Source organism: Microtus pennsylvanicus, chromosome X (assembly GCF_037038515.1).
Source record: "Microtus pennsylvanicus isolate mMicPen1 chromosome X, mMicPen1.hap1, whole genome shotgun sequence".
NCBI lineage: Eukaryota > Metazoa > Chordata > Mammalia > Rodentia > Cricetidae > Microtus > Microtus pennsylvanicus.
The window spans coordinates 28,092,926-28,113,152 of NC_134601.1; the positions used below are offsets into that span (position 1 = coordinate 28,092,926).

At 43.7% G+C, this 20,227-nt stretch overlaps 1 pseudogene; it reads right to left on the minus strand.

Annotated features, from left to right (window-relative positions):
* Positions 1–9,754: 9,754 nt before the first annotated feature.
* Positions 9,755–11,776, minus strand: LOC142841183 (major centromere autoantigen B-like; annotated as a pseudogene).
* Between the last annotated feature and the right edge of the window lie 8,451 nt (positions 11,777–20,227).

Here is a 20,227-nt window from a genome sequence, read left to right on the forward strand (position 1 = left end):
GTTAAGATGCTGGAAAACAAAAGTCGCATTAGTAGAGAAAAAAATTAAAGGGGAGAGGAGGTTTGGGAAATTAAAGGGGAGATTTGGGGTGGGGGGACTTTAGGAGGTCTGGGGTTAAGAATGATAAAAAATTAAATGGTACTTATTCCATTAATTGAATGGTACTTATTCCGTTAATGATCCGTTTGTGTCTGCTTTGTTTAGGTGGGTCGGGCTGGCGTCTTGGTGCTTAAAGAAAATGTCTTAAAAGAAATAGATTTTAACCATATATTCCTTAACATTTTAGGGGTCACTGCTGCAGTCAGTGACGAACCTGTTATGTCAAGGAACTTTGTTAAGAATTTGCTTACCACCTGAACCTTTGGCTCTGTGTTCAATGATGATATCTGTAAAGACAGCTGGATGGTTATTTAGGAATTTAAAGAAGGGAGGGTGTGTTAGCACAGGAGGATTAAGTGAAGAATGGGACCACTGTTTTCCTTAGACTGGAGTAGAGGGGGCTGAACCTGGTGTCCTTTGGAACTTAAGGGAACAAGGTCCTGTCTGAGTTACTGTGTATGGAGGATTATCTTGAGCCGTGGAGATGAATGGTTTAAGATGTGACAGGTGAATCCAATGAGGAATTCCCTCAAGCTTTGCAGCTGTGGGAGTTAGAAGGATTACTCTGAGGGGACACTGCCATTTAGGGGAAAGGGGTGAGGGACGTTGGCCTGGAGGTGAGAATAATACCTTATCTCCTATTTTAACTGGAGCTGGACATGTGTTAGCACACAGTTGAGGTAGTGAGTGATCTGTGAAGTCCCACAGTAGCGAGCGTAGATGGAAAAGGAGGGGAGTGAGCAGGTGATCAGGAAGGGGAGAGGTTCCTGATGAGAGGTCGGGGGTTAAAACTGGCCGCCCATACATGAGTTTGAAGGGTGAAATGTAAAGGGGGCCCTTTGGGAGAGCCCAAATCCTGAGAAGAGCCAGAAGCAGAAGCCTTACCCAGTCGAGGTGGAGTCCCTGTGACATTTTACCAAGAGCTTCCTTTAAAGAGTGGTTAGTCCGTTCTACCTTACCTGAAGACTGAGGGTGGTACGGTATGTGGAAGTTCCAGGGGATTCCAAGTGCCCTAGACAGATTTTGAGAAATCTGGGACATAAACTCTGGGCCGTTATCTTTTGGCAGATCTGACAGGAGGCCATGGTAGCTTTTAGGAATCTGATATCCTCAGGTCTGGGTGTTTTAACTGAATAACAACGGGGAAATGGTGATTAGCGACAGTGGGATTTGGGGAGTCCCACACGAGACTCTGCGGCAGCACGCGAGCACGTGAGCAGAGGGGTGAAAGAAGGTGCAAGGTGGCAGGCGCGAGGGGAGCCCAGAGGGGCTTTGGAAGATCGAGGTGGAGGCGGAGGGCGGGAAGGGGATAGGGAGGAGTCCGAAGAAGCTTCCGGTTGCCTGTGTGACCTGCGGTGGGGAGAATGAGGAGAAGCTTCCAGCTGCCTGTGCAATCTGCTGCACAAGAAATGGGGTGAAGCTGAGTTGGAGGGACTAGGCGAGGCCCTTGTTGATCTGGAATGGGAGTTTCTTGGGGACCTAGAATGAGAATGGTTAGGTGATCTGGAAGAAGATTTACGCAGGACTCTGTCTGAGGGGCTAGGCGAGGCCCTTGCAGATCTGGAATGGGACTTTCTTGGGGATCTAGAAGGAGAACGGTTAGGTGACTCCTTCCTGTGCCTAGAAGAAACCTTGGAGGAAAGAGGAATGGGTGAGCTGTTGCTCGACCGGGCAGAGCGAGAGGGGGTGGCCCCTCGAGGCCAGGGGAGGTGGAGGTTCGTCTGTGGGGTCCATGGCAGGAGCAGAGGGTTCCTGGAGGGATGGCATTGCTAAGAACATGTGGGCAAGTGAACAGTGAGCGGCAGCAGAGGGGTCAGGTTTGAGGGCCATGTAAAAGAAGGCTATAATATACATCATTTCTTTCCATTTAGCTGAACTGTGACAAAAGTTAGCTAGCTCCCATAAAATATCAGGGTCATAGGAGCCATGAGGAGGCCAATTAAAGTTTCCCTGTAAACAATATCTTGGCTTGTCTTTGAGCAAAGACGGATGAGTGTAGATAACTTAATGGAAGGAATTAGGGCTTGAAGTTGAAGAGCTTCCAAAAGTTGTCCTAGGGGAGAGGATAGGGGAACTGTCTTTGAAGGCTTAGCACCCATGGCTAGAATTGTGAAAATATCTGCAAAAGGCACCTAGAAGATGCCACGAACACTAGCAATTCTGGACACAGGTGTCCGAGTGACCAGAGGGCAGTGTTAATAGCCTGGCTGAACCGATCCTAGCCTCCAACAGGAAGCTAAGTCCCGGGCAGGAGGGTCCCAGTCAGGCCAGAAGGGTTAGGCTGCCCATTGCAGCCAAGGTGCTCATACCGTAATGAGCACGAACGTAAAGAGGACAGAAAAAGATCAGAAAGAAGAGGTGAGAACTGGAAGCTCTGAGCTTCCAGGTGCAGATAAAAACACAGGTCTAGCTCAGGGTGGAAGGGGGGGGATGTTAGCACCCGTATCCAGGACATGCCAGAGAAAGCTGGGAGCTCAACTGGACAATCTTGGGGTGAGAAGGGACGGTAGGTCAACCCAGGTGAACTCACGAATGAGCCACTGTTGGTCGCAGAAGGCCATGTTCAGATAAGTGGAACACGTGGGGGCAGTCGCAGGTTGTCAGTCCTGACCTTGTCCCGAGAGGCCCCGAGCGCCGGGAGGCGCCAAACTTGGAGCCCCGGCCTCAGGTGAAAATACCGGAATGAAAAGGTCCCCCGAGTAGACAGCACCAACTGTTGTTCTTTCTGCGGGGTTAGAGAGAAAACACGAGACGCACGGCAGTCCCACGTGGGTGAACTTTAATGGGGGGGGGATGAAAACAGGTGAGGGACGGGGGTGAAGAGACAAAAGGAGAAAAGAAAAGGGGCAAGATATGGCATTTCCCTTTTTTAAGGAGGGATCCAGGTGCGTCTGGGAAAATATCCTGCGCATGCGTGGCTTTCCATCAAACTGGGATTTGTAGTGTCCTCTACCGCTTCTGGGAATTGTAGTCCAACGATCCTTCCGCACATGTGCAACCTTGTCTCTGAAAGGAACAGCACCTAGGACCTAGAGACTGGGCTGTCCACCTGGGGAGCTGGCCACTTACCTCTTGGTCTACTCTGCTTAGTCACAGTCTGTGTCTCAGAGATCCTCTGGGGTCATGGGGGATGGTGGGTTGGGGTCAGAGTGACAGCTGTAGTGTACAGGGTCCAATCAATGGGTGGGGAGTGTTGGAGCAGCCTACCTGCAGGAGGCTTACCTGCTGGTTGTCTGCTGAAGCTGAGGGAGGCGGGGGAGGGGCCCGGGGTTTTGCCCAGGTACCTAGGGCCTAGAGACTAGGCTGTCCACCCTGGTGGCTGGTCACTAATTTCTTGTTTCCTCTGTGCATTCCCAGCCTGTGTCTCAGAGTTTTTCTCGGTATATTGTTTCTTTTAAAAAAGCAAGAACGGAGAATTAATGTCATTCATATTTCTCATATTGCTTATATTATGGCATGTTAATGTACAACATTTAAAAAACTGATTAAAATGTCAATGATGTAACCATCAAATGATTTATATTGCTTCCTTCTTTATCAGGTACCAGGCTTGACAAAAATACCACTTGCTAGGGTAGGCCCTTAGGGATCAGAAAAATAAATAAATAGTACGATGATACAAATAAAATAATAAAACAGAAACCATCGAATAGTACTGGGAAGGAGTTCCAGTGAATACTGAAATCGCCCACATTTAATTTTCCATACAGTTTATACCCCAGTACAAAAGGGAGAAGAAGGCAAAAGATTGCTTTAACATTATACAAAGGACAACCCAGTTCTTTACTTCAACACTTTCAGACATCAAGCCATTAGCATTCTGATATTTAGGCAGTGAACCCACCCTAGACCAAGTATCCTAAAGGCAGCCATTCCCAACATCAAACCTTCCATTTCAAAAGAAGGAGCAGATATATGCTTGCATATCCTGGTCATCTGTCAGGGTGGAGTGGATCTACCTGTACGGGCCATCTTAATGTCAAAATAAGTAACCACATCCTGGGTCAGGATGTGTAGCCCTGGCTGTTGTCAACAATTTTGAGCCAGCCCAACCTCTCTGACCTTCAGACAGGGTAGAATTTGGCTCACATTTTTGGGCCTACATACATTTTAATTTACAGTATTTTGACATTTTATATTAAATAAAATATTGTTACAATTTAATTTCATGAATTTCATTTAACTTTTTCTTTTAGTTTTCCTGTTTCCAGTGTGACTATATGTATTTTCTGGGCATACATCTGTCGGTTTCTCTCAATTGTTTGCTTTCATCTGATTTAAAATACTCCTTGATCATCTTTTTTCTCCCTTTAAGTTCTGCTATTACCAATATGTACAGCCAAGTTAGCTTTTTGCATGTAAGCAGGGTATCCCAACTCAGATATCTTCATGCTTATGTAGCAAGCACTTAACCCACAAAAATATTTCCGCAGCCCTCTCTACCAGGTTCTTTTTCATTGTTTTTGAGCCAGAGTTGGAGTTTATAAAAAATAAAATGGCACATGGAAAGTAAGTAAAGCATACCCAAGGACACGAATGTTTCAAAGTAGTAGCTCACTTTAATTTTGTATTATGTGCATATGTTCATATGTGTATATGTAGGTGCATATATGTGTGAGTGTGTACCTGAGACCTGAGGCTGACATGGTCTATCTTCACTTATTGCTATTTACCTTCAAAATCTTTCATGGATTCAAATTAATTTTTATCAATTTCACAGATGTACACAATGAATTGTGACCATTTTATTTTTATTTATTTATTTATTTTTTTGGATTTTTTTTCGAGACAGGGTTTCTCCATAGCTTTTGGTTCCTGTCCTGGAACTAGCTCTTGTAGACCAGGCTGGCCTCAAACTCAGAGATCCGCCTGCTTCTGCCTCCCAAGTGCTGGGATTAAAGGCCTGCGCCACCAATGCCCGGCGAATTGTGACCATTTTAATGCCTTGTCCTAACCACTCCTCTATCCTCCCTCCTCTGCACTGATCTCTTGCTCATATTTATGGCTTTTTTTATTTATTCTGTGACCTGAAATTAGTCAGACCTATCTGTGTGGCCACATGTTTAAGGATTTCCATAGGCGTCATTGGGTTCAGCATGTGCATACAAGGCAATCAGTGAGACAATACATCACCTGTCCTCCTTTAACCCGTCCTCGGAGTCTGGAATAAACTAAAAATATCAGTTGGCCTGAGAAAAGTCTCAGTTCGATAAACTGAAAGTCTCGGGTGGCCTGAGAAACCCCCACAGGAAGAGTTGACATGTCATCAATATCAGTGGGCAATTCAGAGCAGGGAGGCTCCTAACAAGTGAGTAAACTTGTCATTGGAACGTATCGGGAAAACTAGAAAGGATGCCAATGTGATAAGTACCCTCATCCAATTTTACAAGTTTGGGAAAGAAGAAAGTATGTCTTCAGACAAAATCTTTCCATTCAAAAGATCCCTTTTCTGTCCTGTAAAGGCCGAGGTACACTGGCACATAGCCTCCACCCCCAGAGATCACTGCCTTTCATTGTTCTAATTAAAGAACAATCTGCTTCTGTAAAGGTCGGTGTTATGGTTTTGGTTCCTGGTCCATTTAAGAGACAAGCCATGCCCACTCTCTCTCCCATCCGCTGAGTCAGGCTGATCTCCAGTTTCTGGCCTGAGCTTGTTCTCTTTTCCATCTTCCTCTCAGAGAGGCAGCTTCGCTTCTGCCTCTCTCCCCACTTCTCTGCTTCCTCCTGTCTCTCTCTCATCTTCTCCTCTCTCTTTCTCTCTCTCCCCCTTCCCCCTTCTCCCTCCATAACCCCCCTGAATAAATATTTAACATCACTCTGAGTTTCGTGTCTATCCATGTCTCTGTCTCCTGCCTACCCACCATGTGTCTCCCTGCCTGGGACCAGCCACTGCTCGGGGACTGGCAGCCATATCGGCCTGGGACTGGCTGCTCCCAGAGCCCACTGTCTGCAGCCACATGGCTCACTACCACCATTTGAGACCTACAGCATTTCTGCTGCCTACTGCCGCTGGGGATCTTGCAGCATTTTTTAAAAAATTATAAAAGTCAGTCTCCTCTTTCATTTTCATGCCATCTCAATTAATCCTGACCTAACAGTTAAGAGTTAAGAATGTTTATTTATAATAGCCAGATATTGTAAAAAGCCTAGATGTTCCTCAACAAAAGGTACGTTTATACAATGGAGTATATTACTCAGCTGAATTTTTAAAAAATGACACCATTTTAACCAATAAATCTATTTCCTCTATTGTATCTTCACCATCTGAGATTCTTTCTTCCATCTATTGTATTCTGCTTCAAACAATGTGCTAAACTTGTTTGACTCTCCATGGCATGTCTTATCCTCTCTGAGGAGTGGATGGGGGTTGGGCCACATTCTGTTTCCAGGGTCTAAAGGGACATTAGATGCTTTGACTTCATGTAGCAGGAGAAGAATTTTTAATTAGATCAGGTGTGGTGGGTCATGTGATGGTCTTCATGTACTCCCAGAGAAACATATAAAAAACCACTCATTAGACTGGGATTATCATGAGTAAGAAGAGACCAAAGATTAGGGGACTGACATAGTAGATGACCTACCCAGGGCAGCCATCATCCTAATTTGTACTTAGTGATGACAGCTATTTGATACAGAATTAACTTCTGTAAAACATTTCAAAGACAAGGTAAAACTAAGTATGACAATAACAAGGAGGAAAGGAGTAGGAGGACCAAAAGCCTATCCAGGAGGAGGAGACTTGCACTGGCTATTTTGTTTTTACTTTGTCCCTTAAGTCTTTGGACCCCATATCAAACCAGTTTGGATTTCTTGGTGTATAAGCAACTCTGTTCCTGGAGGAGGGCACAAATGTAGTCAGGATATTTAGTCCTCTTTTATTTTGGAGTTGGTCCTGAAGGATGTTAAACTGATCTGAAACTTCTTAAGTTTTTCTGAGAGCTTGTGAGATGGGGGAGATTAATTGATGTCAAGAAGCTCTCAGTCCAGCTGCTTTGGATCTGAGTCCAGAAGAAAATGACCAGAGGAACAAGAAGAGAGATGATTTTGGTTACCCATTAGTCCCAGTGGTCATCTGAATTGCTATTAGAAGTTTTGGGGCACAGATGATTACAACTATTTTGAAGGTGGAGTAATAGGCACTGTAGAAGGAGCAACACATAGGGCTACTCAGAGGAGGGCCAATCTAAGGGACCACAATACAAATTAATAGATGGTAAAGATTCTGAAAATAAGACAGCCATTTGATGACAATATGCATCCTTGCAGTATGTTTTGTGAGTGGGGTAGCATCTGTAACATACAGAGTGTGAGACTGCTAGGAATACTATAATTGTTACTGTGATGGCTATTCTTAGTTGTCAACTTGGCTACATTTCTAAGGAACTACAGTCCAGAAATTGAGGGCACACCTGGGAGATTTTTTTGTTTGATTTAAGGCAGGTCTATCTACTTCTAGTCTAGACCTTTGAGGTAGGAAGACCTGTGTCTTTGATCTAGATCTTGAGGTGGGCAGACACTAATCTGAACATACCCCCTTCTGGAAGTCTATATAAGGATATGGAGAAAGGAAGCTATTGTTCTTTGTGTGCGTATCTTTGCCTTGCCAACACATCCACTCTGCCACTGACATTAGAGTCAACTTTTTCAGGAATCCAGCAAATATTGAAGATCAATTGAGATGTCCAGCCTTGGGGGCTGAGCAACAACTGGATTCTTGGGCATTCCATTCACAGCTATACAGTTAGCCATTGTTGTATTAGCTAGACTGTAGTCTGTATGCCGTTCCAATACATACACACACACACACACACACAGAGAGAGAGAGAGAGAGAGAGAGAGAGAGAGAGAGAGAGAGAGAGAGAGAGAGAAAGAGAGAGAGATTAATTCATTCTGTAAGCTGTTTATTGCATCAGCCTCCTGTTTAAGGAACAAGTACCTGGAAGCTTTGTAAGAGAAATCTGTTAAAAATCAGCATCTAAACAACAGTTTAAATGAGACTCAATCATATTAAGTCATTTTTATGAGAATGTCTAGCTGCATTCCAAAAACATCACTTGGGTATTCTGAGTAATTTCCAAAATCTTGGAGTGTCTAGCAGCCTCCTCTAACATAGGTGGTTAGAGTGAAGAAGGACACATGACAGCTGGGAGACACAGTCTTCCAGAAAGAGACAGTGTTCCATCATTAGTAAATACAGATTTAGATTTGGCCTCAGTGATTAAGAAGATAAACTTCTTTATGAGCTATAGCTAGACACTGCAGTGCTGAGGTAAGCTGGTTTTTTTCCTATATCAGGGAAGGAAAGAGTTGGGAAAGAGTTTTCAAAATACTATTTCATATGGTTATGTCTGGGGACTGCAATCCCTTGAGCTGTTAAGCATACTGATCATTTTTACCATGCATACACTTTCCTGCTGTGTGATTAAGACCATGTAGGTAGCCAAAATTTTGTTTTTGTACTGTTAAGGCTACTTGAGAATCTAATCCTTGGGAACCTCTTGGGCTTATGAAGGATCTCAATCTCGTGTTCCTCTATGCTTTTTTTCACCAGTTGTCCATCCATCTAAGATAAGGCAAAGACCTTGCTTGACTATGCCTTGCCTTGGAAGCACTGAGGAGATCTTTCCTCTGTGTTGACCTTCTTCTTTGTAGACTGGATGCTGGTTAGAATTCACAGGTTAGGGTCTCTGTGGCTTCCTTGAACAAGAGAATAGGCGACTTTCTACCTTTGCAGAGTGTTTCTAGAGATAGCTGGCAGTCCCTTGTAGCCTCATTGACCTTAGAGGGCAAGAAGAAAATATTCTTTATCTCGTATCTCTGAGTATATTAACTCCAAGATTAGTCACACCAGTCTGGAATTTTAATTACTGTATAATATTTTAATGGCTAACAATTTCTAAATAAAATTGGTTAGAGACGCATTTCAGCCAATTATTGTAATGTAGATCTTTGGCCTTAGAAATTTTAATACCATATACACCTTCTCGAAGTCTTATCCCTTACATGCTTTGAATAGTCAGCTATTCATGACTTGCATAAGATTTCTTACTTTCTTTTCCATTCTATAAACATCCATCTAACTTAATCTTCATACATATCAATACTTTTTAGTAACACAATTACTATCTTTATATCTCTCTAACATTTCTTATGTGGTTTCCAGGGAATTGAACTCAGGAGCACTGGAAAAATAGTCAGTGCTCTTAACCACTGAGCCTTTTCTTCAGCTTTCCCTCCCCCCTTAAAGCATTTTGAAGTAAATTAGTGAAGCAGAGGTAGTATGCTTGTTAAGTTCTGTACTGCATGGGCTGTGTAGTAAGACCTTATCTCAAAGAGAAAACTCCCGAAACCAGACATGGGCTGCAGATACGGCTTCAGAATAATTAAGAGTGCTTTTTGCTCCTATAGGGGAACAGAGTTTAGTTTCCTGCACCCATGTCAGGCAGCTCACAGTTGCCTGTAATTCCAGCCAAAGTATTCCAAACGTGGTTGCTGTATCCTGTAGTTTACTTCCTTTTGTAGAGGAAGATTTTTTTTTTGGCTGTTAAAACATTCACTCCCACAAAAGGGGAGTAGACAGATTTATTGAATTCAAACTGGGAAGGGAGCACCTGGACGTCTGGACTCTGGGCCCAGCTCCAGGCCCCTATGCCCAGGATGGGGGCCTGCAGAGGTTGAGGCACAAGGCCTGCAGCTGCCCAGATTGGAGGTGCCTGCTGTCACTCCCCAAGAGGGCCTTTTGGAAACCTCCAATCTGGAAAGAAAACCAAGGGCCAAAGACTGGGCCAGAGCAAGGGATTTAGGGAGGTGGAAAGCAGGCAGGAGGCAGGCTCAGGAGGCTGCCCTGTGTTACACTGTGCTTCTTTAGGCAGCCTAGAGGTGCAGGACGGGGGGATGCTAGTTTTGTGGGAGCCTAGGCTGGACCTTCCTCTGGAGCCCTTTCCAGAATGGCTTTGGGATCCCCCCACCAAAGACCTGTTTGGGTGGCAAGGGGAGAGGCACTCTCTTGCCGAGAGCTTCCAGGACCTGTCCCTGGCTGCTGCTATGGTCTAGCCCACTCGTGGTATAGCGTGGTAGCACTGGACAGCTTCCCACCCAACCAGTGCCCTGAGCCCAGGAACTAACGGGGAGGAAAGAGGAATCTGAGAAGGAGGCAATAGCAGTGAGGCAGACCTCAGCCCCTGGGCCTGTCTCGGGGCCGGGCGAAGCATTCCTGAAGGCCCTGCAACTCCTCCAGCCATCTCCAGCAGCTGCCCAGAGTTCTCTGCCTTGGGCAGGTGCTGTCCTTCCGGGCTGGAGCGCAGCTATGTCCCGCAGATCAGCTTTGATGTCCAAGACCCCGAACTCCCGCCTGCCTGGCATGGTTCTTCCTAGTCACGTGGATCAGATCATCCAAGTGAAGGATGTGGCTCTGCACGCGGTCATCGATGGGAAAGGAGGTCAGGTACCATTTGACTATGGCAAAGTAGGCCATGGCCTCCCCAAAGCTGGGTACAGGGACCTCATCGCCATCATCATCATCATCCTCGTCTTCATCGTCTTTCTCATCCTCCTCTTCATCTTCCTCCTCTTCATCACTGTCTGAGTCCGAGTCCTCCCCACCTTCCAGAAATTGGAGGGTGGGGCACTGGGCCTCTTCCTGGACACTGTAACCCCCAAAGCCACCACTGGCCTCCACTACTCCCTGGGCCCAGTCTTCAGTCTCTAAACCCTCAGAGGAGCTTTCTTCTTCTTCTTCCTCCTCCTCCTCTTCTTCATCACTGTCATCAACCTCACCCTCCTCTTCCACCTCCTCTTCCTCTCCCACCTCCTGTCCTTCCCCACCTTCTTCCTCCTCCCCTTCTTCTTCCTCTTCTTCCTCCTCCTCTTCCCCTTCACCCTCCTCTTCTTCTTCCTCCTCCTCATCTTCCTCCTCCTCTTCTACTCCCTCACTCTTGAAGGAAGTGGTGATATTGGCATTAAGGCCACCTCCAAAACCGGCCTCCCGAAAGCAAGTTGCTATGTCCAGGGGAAGCTTTGCGCTGCCTTCAGCGTTGGCGCACAGCAAAACACTAAGGCTCTGTGTGGCCTGGCGAGCCATTCCATCACCTCCCCACAGCCCCGAGGCCTGGTCGGACAGAAAGTCTTACCACAGGCTGGTCTCGGTGGCACTGAACAAGTCCTGTGAGGCATAGCCTTCAGCCACCTACAGCGGCTGCTCCTCCCGCGGGCACCAGCCTGGTGCACTCCCACCGCTGCTCTCAGAGCTTTGCGCCCTGGAGCCGGTCAGGCAGCTGCAGGCCACTACACCTTGGCGCCTGCGGAAGCGATCCAGCCAGACTTTGGAAGCCTTGAAGTCGTCCATGCCCAGCTCCTCAGCTATCTGTAGCACCTTCTCTTTCAGGATGATGCCCTTGACCGGCAGACCCGCGGCGAGGATCTGCTGGAACCAAGCAATGAGGAGCCCCTCCAGCTTGTCTTACGGGGACAGCTTGTTGGTCTTGCGGCAGGTGGTGGCCACTCCGTACTTGCTCTCCGACGCCAGGATGGCGCGCTTGTTCTTTAGGATGGTGCTCAGCGTGGGCGGCGGCATGTTGAAGCTCAGCGCGATCTCGCCCTTGCTTAGGTCTGGGTTCTCCTCCACCTCCTGGATGATCCGCGACTTCTCCTTGAATGTCAGCTGCCGCTTGGGGCCCATACTGGTCCCGCACCTCAGTCGCAGCCCCGGGAAGGGGGGGCGGGCCCGGGGCAGAGGGTCACCTGGCGGCCTCTCTGTGCGCCCCGCCCTAGACAAAGCGGCTCCCTGGGCAGCGGCTGGCAGTGGCAAGCCAGGAAGATGTTTTGGGTTTTTTTTATTGTTTTTTGTGTTTTTTGTTTGTTTGTTTGTTTTTCGAGACAGGGTTTCTCTGTGGTTTTGAAGCCTGTCCTGGAACTAGCTCTTTTATTTTATTTTATTTATTTGTTTGTTTGTTTGTTTATTTATTTATTTATTTATTCATTTATTAAAGATTTCTGTCTCTTCCCCGCCACCATCTCCCATTTCCCTCCCCCTCCCCCTATCAACTCCCCCTCCCTCATCAGCCCGAAGAGCAATCAGGGTTCCCTGCCCTGTGGGAAGTCCAAGGACCACCCACCTCCATCCAGGTGTAGTAAGGTGAGCATCCAAACTGCCTAGGCTCCCACAAAGCCAGTACGTGCAGTAGGACCCAAAACCCATTGCCATTTTTCTTGAGTTCTCAGTAGTCCTCATTGTCCGCTATGTTCAGCGAGTCCGGTTTTATCCCAGGCTTTTTCAGACCCAGGCCAGCTGGCCTTGGAGAGTTCCCAATAGAACATCCCCATTGTCTCAGTATGTGGGTGCACCCCCCGAGCTGGAGAGATGGCTCAGCCGTTAAAGGCTAGGCTCACAACCAAAAATATGAGTTCAGAACTAGCTCTTGTAGACCAGGCTGGTCAGGAAGATGTTTCTTAATGTCATTGTTGCGCAGCCTATTTCTCAGTGTGACACCTAGACTCTTCCTGAGACATGCCTTCTCAAACACATTCTGCTCTGAAGAGCGTTTCATTGTCCAGGTTTCAGAGTTGTAAAGAAAGGAGCTTAAGACAAGTGTCTCATATACCTATAATTTTGTTGTTGTCGTTATGTGTCTTGCTGATGGGACCTGTGCCTGGAATGCAGCCCTAGCTGTCCCTATCTGCTTCTTGTCGTCCAGCTCAGGCCTCAGATAGGGAAAGCGTGACAGTAGCTCCCTGTCAGTCAGGGGACTATCTTTTACTTTTTGCAGCAGTTATTTTTACTATAGACTTTTTTATATTAGGTGTTAAAAACAGTAACCTATATTGGAAATAGTTTACCCATTAGCTGTCCTAGGGCCCAATAACTTTTATTCTTAGACTGTTTCTTTCTCATGTTCCCTGATACAATCAGGGGACCAGACTGACCCAGGAGAGGGGTTTGGAGGACATTCTGAGACAAATATGCTTGACATTGGAATGGGAGGTCCAAATCCCATCTCTATTGACAGATTCTCAAAGATCTTAAATATTACAAGACCTCATTCAACGGGCAGACTAGCACTCTGAAGTTTAAGGCAAGCCAAAGGTGTATAGGAATGGAGGTCACAGATCCCATTTGGGGCAATGCAAGAGTCAGGCTCATTTCTGGTAATAAGTTGTCACCTACGTCCATGACTACATACCCTTTAGCAGTAGCATTATGTATTGCTTACCCTACTGAAGAGATAGAGGCAGGCAATTCTCTCACACATAATCACGAATTCATGGTAATATTTGGGTGCCTCGTGGAAGTGAGGTAGGAAAGCTAATAGCATCCACCTACTATCCAGAATCCCTTACACACACACACACACACACACACATACACACCATGGAACCCTTTAAATGGAGGCTATTAAGAAATTAGAGATAGGTCCTGCCCACCATCATCATACCATTGAACACTCAATAAAAGTCAGAAATTTATGAATGGAAGAAACATGAAGGTGAAACAACCCTATCTGTGGATATCTATTTGAAGGTGGAAATGATCGGACACTTAACAAAAAAGGAATCTTACACTAGCTCAGAACTAAGAAAACACATTGGTGTTTATTAAGGGTTAGACTTACAAAGTCAGCATGTTCTGCTTGAACGATGGATGAAGATCAGATCCAAAGCAAACTGAGCAGCCAAAATGGGACCTAGGGGCAATCAGAGAGAGCAAGGAAGGGGCCAGACATGCTTCCGCATCCAGGTAAATAGTGCATGATGCCATGCCCCAGTAGGCAGGTAGGTATTAGCTGTAAACTTCCTGCAGCACCTCCCCCTTTTATTCAAATAAGAGAGTTCTAAACCTACTATAAAATTATATACAATAAGAACAAATATCCTATTCTAACTAGCTTAAGTCTTGTATAATAAAGGTCATTCCAGAGATTTTTCAGTGGCTGGTAAAAGCACTTCTATCCCTGCTCCAGCTCTCACACTGCTAACTCCCTAGTGACGGGTATTTTATAAAAAGAAAAAGAAAAATTACCTTTCAGTCAAAAGCAAATCTGTCTGTGCCGTGTGAGGTCTCAACCTCCAGCATGGAGAATGAGAAGTTAAAACCCACATTGCCTCACTAGAAGGTTGAAATAATTGGACGATTAAGAAAAACGGAATCTCGCACTAGCTCAGAACTAAGAATTGGGGTTTATTAAGCATTAGACTTACAAAGTCAGGATGTTATGCTTGAACGATGGACGAAGATCAGATCCAAAGCAAACCAAACAGTCAAAGCAGGACCCAGGGACAAGCAGAGAGAGTAAGGAATGGGCCAGACATGCTTCCGCATCCAGGTAAATAGTCGTGAGGCCACACCTCAGTAGGCAGGTAGGTATTAGCTGTAACATTCCAGCAGTAACTATTCATGAAAAATATACTACATAAATAACACACAGCCAGCAGCTTGTAGAGATAAGTAAAATGTTATGTATCTATGCAATTGAATATTAATCTATCAAAAGAAAAGAAATATTTCTATATTATATAAAATATATTAATCTTAAAATACATCCTAGAAAATAAAATGTCAAAATCAAAAGACTAAGTGTTTTATGATACAGCTTATACAGAAAATAGTATTCATGAAAACCAAAGGACGAATATTAACTTCATTCAGCTAAAGGAAGAAAAATTTGATACTCAACACTAACCACCACACCCCTTAACATTAGTAATAATTGTAAGGATGTGGTGATTTGAAAATAATGGCCTCAATAGACTTAGTCCCCAGGTAGTGGGACTATTTGAAAGAATTAGAAGAATTAGGATGTGTGGCTTGGGTAGAGGAAATGTGTGATTAGTGGTCTTTGTGGTTCTGAAAAGTCCATGACAGGCCCAATCTCTCTGTCTCTCTGCCTGCAGATCAGGATGTAGCTCTCAGCTACTTCTTAAGCACCATAACTGTCCTCCCTGCCTCCATGTTCTCTGCCATGATGGCAATGGACTAAAGCTCTGAAACTATTTGAGTGCTTTCCTTAGTAAGAGTTGCCTTGGCCATTATGTTTGTTTATAGCGATAAAGCAGTGGCTAAGATAGAAGGTGGTACCAAGACTGTGCTATCATTGTGAAAGGGCTAACTGTGCTGTTGTTTGAAGACTATGGAAGACTTTGGGACTTTGGAATAGAAAAGCAGTTGAACACTTGAAATGAGACTTAAGGGACTATGCTGATAGGGCAATGTGGACTCAGCTCAAGAAGATTCAAAGGGAAAGAATATTACTAAGGTCTAGAGACCGTAACTGTGATACTTTAGCAAAGATTGTAACTGCACTTGTCCAAAATTTCTGGAGGAACATTAGGAAGTATAGTTGGCTATGTTCAGTGCTCAAGGAGATAAAAAGTTTCAGGAAATGCCTGATGCTAAATGGAATAAAAGGAGTGGTGTGACCTCAGAGCGACACCCCATCCAGCTAGGCACACAAGTAGTAGAAAGCAATTGAAGACAAGCTTAAGCAGTGAAGGAAACCATAATCAACAGCAACCTGATGCAACAGTAACTTAACAATGGGGAAGCTCCCAGTCCCATCAAGCAGCAGAACTTGTCAGCTTTAGAAAAGTCGTTCAAAGACAGGGGCTGTGGGGTCTTCCTCTATGCTTACAGAAAGCAACTGAGGCCTCGTAGTCCCTGCATGGAGGCTGGGAGACGCCATTTGTGAAACTGTGGAGGTGAAGCCAGAGCTGTAGGTTATCTGCCAAGGAGAGCTGCAGACTAGGTGTAGAATCATCCTAAGAGAGACAAGAATGTTACATTCAACAAAATTGAAAGACTTTGGAGTTTGGAACAGAGATTCAATATCAGTCATGGAGATGCAGAATATGAAGCCTGTCCTGCTAGTTTTTGAATTTCCTTTATTCTGGAATTTTCTCACTGTGCTCCCTATGCTCCCTTTAGGAATGGTGATGTATATCCTGTGCCTTTGTTTTTCTTTTTTCCTTTTTGAGGCCTGTCCTGGAACTAGCTCTTGTAGACTAGGCTGGCCTCAAATTCACAGAGATCTGCCTGCCTCTGCCTCCCAAGTGCTGGATTAAAGACATGCGCCACCACGGCCAGGTTTATCATGTACCGTTGGATGTAGGAAATAAGAGATCTGCTTTTTTATTTTGATATTACGGGGAATTTCAGTTAAGAGATTGTCAGGAGTCTCAGAAGGTAATTTGGACTTTGGACCTTAAAAAGTATTGAGACTATGGGGACTTTTGAAGTTGGACTGAATGGATATTTGCACTGAGATATGGTTATAAGCCCGAGTTAGATCTCAGGCACTCAAAGGAAAAAAAAAAGCAAAGCCCACTGGCACGGCTGCCCATCTGTAATTCAGGGCTGGGAAGACAGAGATAGGGAACTTTCATTGCTAACTGGGTTAAAGTGAGGGATCATGTTTTGATGAAATGATGAGGAGAGCAATTGAGGAAGACTCTTGGACTGAAACTCTAGCACACACACACACACACACACACAAATAAATTTAAACATGATACACAGCATAAACACATACATACACAGAAAAATACATCTGACTGTATGACAAATACTTAAAATTTTTAAAAATGAATGTAAGGTTGTATTACAGAACTAATAAACAATATTATAGTAAAACACTGAAAATAACACAATTTGAAAATGAAGCAAAATTTAGCAACTCTTTGAATGTACATTCAATACCCAGGAAAAAACAGAAATTTTGATTATCCTCAAGCAATTAAAATATTAAAATAATAGTTGAAAAACTTTTCAACCGCAATAATTAGAATTTCCAGGTGCATAGTAATGATCTTATAAACTTAAACAAAATTTAAGGATGAGGTAAATCTCATCTGCATAACATTTTCAAGAATGTAAATATGACAAGCTTCCTATTTTATTTTATGACACTTAATTCTGTGACAACCTAAGCAAAACTGTCAGAAGAAAAAATATATCAGTAATCTTCTTGCATATAGTTGTAAAAACTCATAGCAAAACATTAGTAAATGAAATCTAACAACACAAAGTGCTTTTTATGCAGAAACTCAGCTTCTCAAAATGAGATCAGTTTGGTTTCACTATATTAACAAACTTAAGAAGAAAAATAAAACGACTGTGTCACCATCCAGAAAAAAGCAACTGGTAGAAATAAGAACTAGTACTATATACATCAAAGAAGTGTGGACATTAATATATGAGAGTGTAATATATGTGTGTTTTCTAACAAATGTATTTTGGCGGTACAGAATGGTATTGTGCATATCTGCATATTTGTGTACCCTGTGCATATAGTGTCCACACAAGCCAGAAGACTGCATCTATTCTTGATGGAAACCTAAAGAGTGTGGTAGATTCAGGGAAACTAAAGGTGTCAAACGCTGGGAGTCATTTTGTGTATCCTTCCGACCTGGGACTTAGGCCGAGTAGAAGAGCCAATGCTTTTAACCACTGAAACATCTGTCCGGAAAAGGCCTGATTTTTAAGTGAAAATCTTGTGTGCTTTTGTTCATTCTATTTGACTATTTTTCTCCAAGCTTGAGACCGGGCTTAGTGGAATTCTCTGGTCATACAGTGTTTAAGGCACACTCATATAGTCCATATAAAATTTTTAATTCACAAAGATGTAGGCAATGGCATAGACACCTAAATTGGACGTGCCTCCAGGGCCTCGTGAGCCGCAGCACGCAGAAGGAGTTGGAGAGCAGTCAGGTGACCCCAGCTAGCCAATTGGAGTCCTCCATTGGGCGCACTAACTCTGAAGAGGATCCGCTGGGGTCCTCGAGCGGCTTTTGAAGTTCTCGCTCTCTCGTCTCAGCTGCCGCGTCTGAGGTGCTGAAGAAGTCGGGAAATTCTCCCCGTTCCCCTAGTCAGGTAAGTGACGACGGAAGTTTCTTTTCATAAACTGAACCTATTTGGGGATTAATCATCGATTTCGTCGGATTTCTTAACAGTTCGGCCCTGTTCGCGTGAGGCAGCCCAGTTCTTGCGAGGAAGAGTTTCTTCGCCTGTTCGTTCAAGGCATAGGTCCCGGCTTGTTTTCTCGAGGCCTCGGTCCAGCCCTGTTCACTTGAGGTGTGAGTTTCTGAGGTCACATCAATTATGTGATCAATTGCTCTATATTCTCTATTTAAAATGCTTCACATTCTTTCACCTATTAGTCTATATTTCTGAGCTGGGTGTGGTGCCATATTGGAGGCTGAAGTAAACCGACTCCTAGTTCTGCCTCAGCCTGGATACATGGCGAGGTCTTCTCTCAGGGAAAAAAACCAAAAAACAACAACAAAATAAAAACAAACAGCAATAACAAAATCATCATTATTTGCATCAACCTGGGTACCTGATGTATCCTTGTATAAAAAATACACAGCCAACAATAACAGGAAAATATTGCCTTTCTTTCTGTTTGCTTCACCCTGAGTAGATATAAGGGCTTGTCTTAAAAAGTAAACAACCCCCACAAAGAAAAGAACTCATCATTTTTTTCTTTGCATATTTCTCCTGTTAGTTTTCATATACCAGACTTTTAAAATGGTAGATGCTGATTTCCCTTCCAGTTTATTTAATATGTATTTTAAAATACTTTTGCATCTGCAATAGAGATACCTGTTGGTGATGAGTGTGATTTCATTTCCAAGGCATTTAGAAATTTTTCAGTTCCCTGCTGTGTCTGGTTGGAAACAATATACATGCCTCTGCATACTAAATGTGAGAGTTATAAGTGTTTGCCTCCATGCCTGACTTTTATCTATAAAACATTTAAAATAATTTTACAAGTCTAAAATGTACTTTCCCAGATATCTCTGCTGAGAGACATTTTATAAAGCTAGTTTTTCCCATAAGGAAAGCAAACTCCTTACAGATGTTCTTTGATGCCCATCACCTTTTCTGAAATAGATTGGTGCTGCCAGGAGCAGACATGTCTCACTGTTATTAAAAGTCTTAAGTTATTAAATGTATTAAATGTCATATTCTGTAGGTCTTTGTAGTGTTTGAAGACCATCTATCTGCCTCAATGTAGCTGTTGATGACCTTGAAAACATACCTAACATGACTATAAGTTTGACTATTATATATGATTATTAATCTGTATTTCTTAATTATACATTGCGTTTTTAAATGGGCTGCATAAACACAATACTTCAAATAAGAATAGAAATATACATACAGTATAACTAAGTTAAATTTTCATCAATTGGGTATATACCCAAAGGATGCTCAATCATACCATAAGGGCATGTGCTCAGGTATGTTCTTGGCAGCATCATATGTAATGGTCAGAACTACGAAACAGCCTAAATGCCCGTCAACCAAAGAATGGATAAGGAAAATGTGGTATAGCTGAGCATGGTGGTGCACACCTTTAATCCCAGCACTGGAGAGGCAGAAGCAGGCAGATCTCTGTGAGTTCAAAGCCAGCCTGGTCTACATAGTGAGTTCCAGGACAGGCTCCAAAGCTACAAAGAGAAACTCGGTCTTAAAAAACAAAATAAAGAAAGAAAGAATTGTGGTGCATAATATAGTTATATCCAGTGGTAAAAGTAATGACATCTCAAAATTTGCAGGCAAATGGGTGGATATACACTTATAAGTGACTTTAAGACATAAAGCAAAGAAAACCCAGTCTACAGGCCATAACTCCAGAGAACCTAAGTAGCAAAGAGGACTCTAAGAGAGATATACATGGATCTACATATGAAGGAGAAAAGTATAAGATCTCCTGAATAAATTGGGAGTGTGCAAGTCACTGGAGAGTGTAGAAGAGGAAAAGGGAGGAAGAAAGGGGAGCAGATTAAAAAAAAAAAAACCTTTGTAGCTCAGTAAAAGCAATACAAAAAAGAAAAGAGGAAAAGATGTATCAAAAAATCAAAATTCTTATCAATGTAAAATATTTCAGAGTAATAGTTGTTTTTGCTTTTTGGATTAAAGTAAATCAATAATCTACCTTTTTATCCTATCATTTCTATATCCCCATTTTCTTTTCTTTTCCTTTCTTTCTTTCTTTCCTTCCTTCCTTCTTTCTTTTTTTGTTTTTTTCTAGACAGAGTTTCTCTGTAGCTTTTGGTTCCTGTCCTGGAACTAGCTCTTGTAGACCAGGCTGTCCTCGAACTCACAGAGATCGGCCTGCCTTTGCTTCCTGAG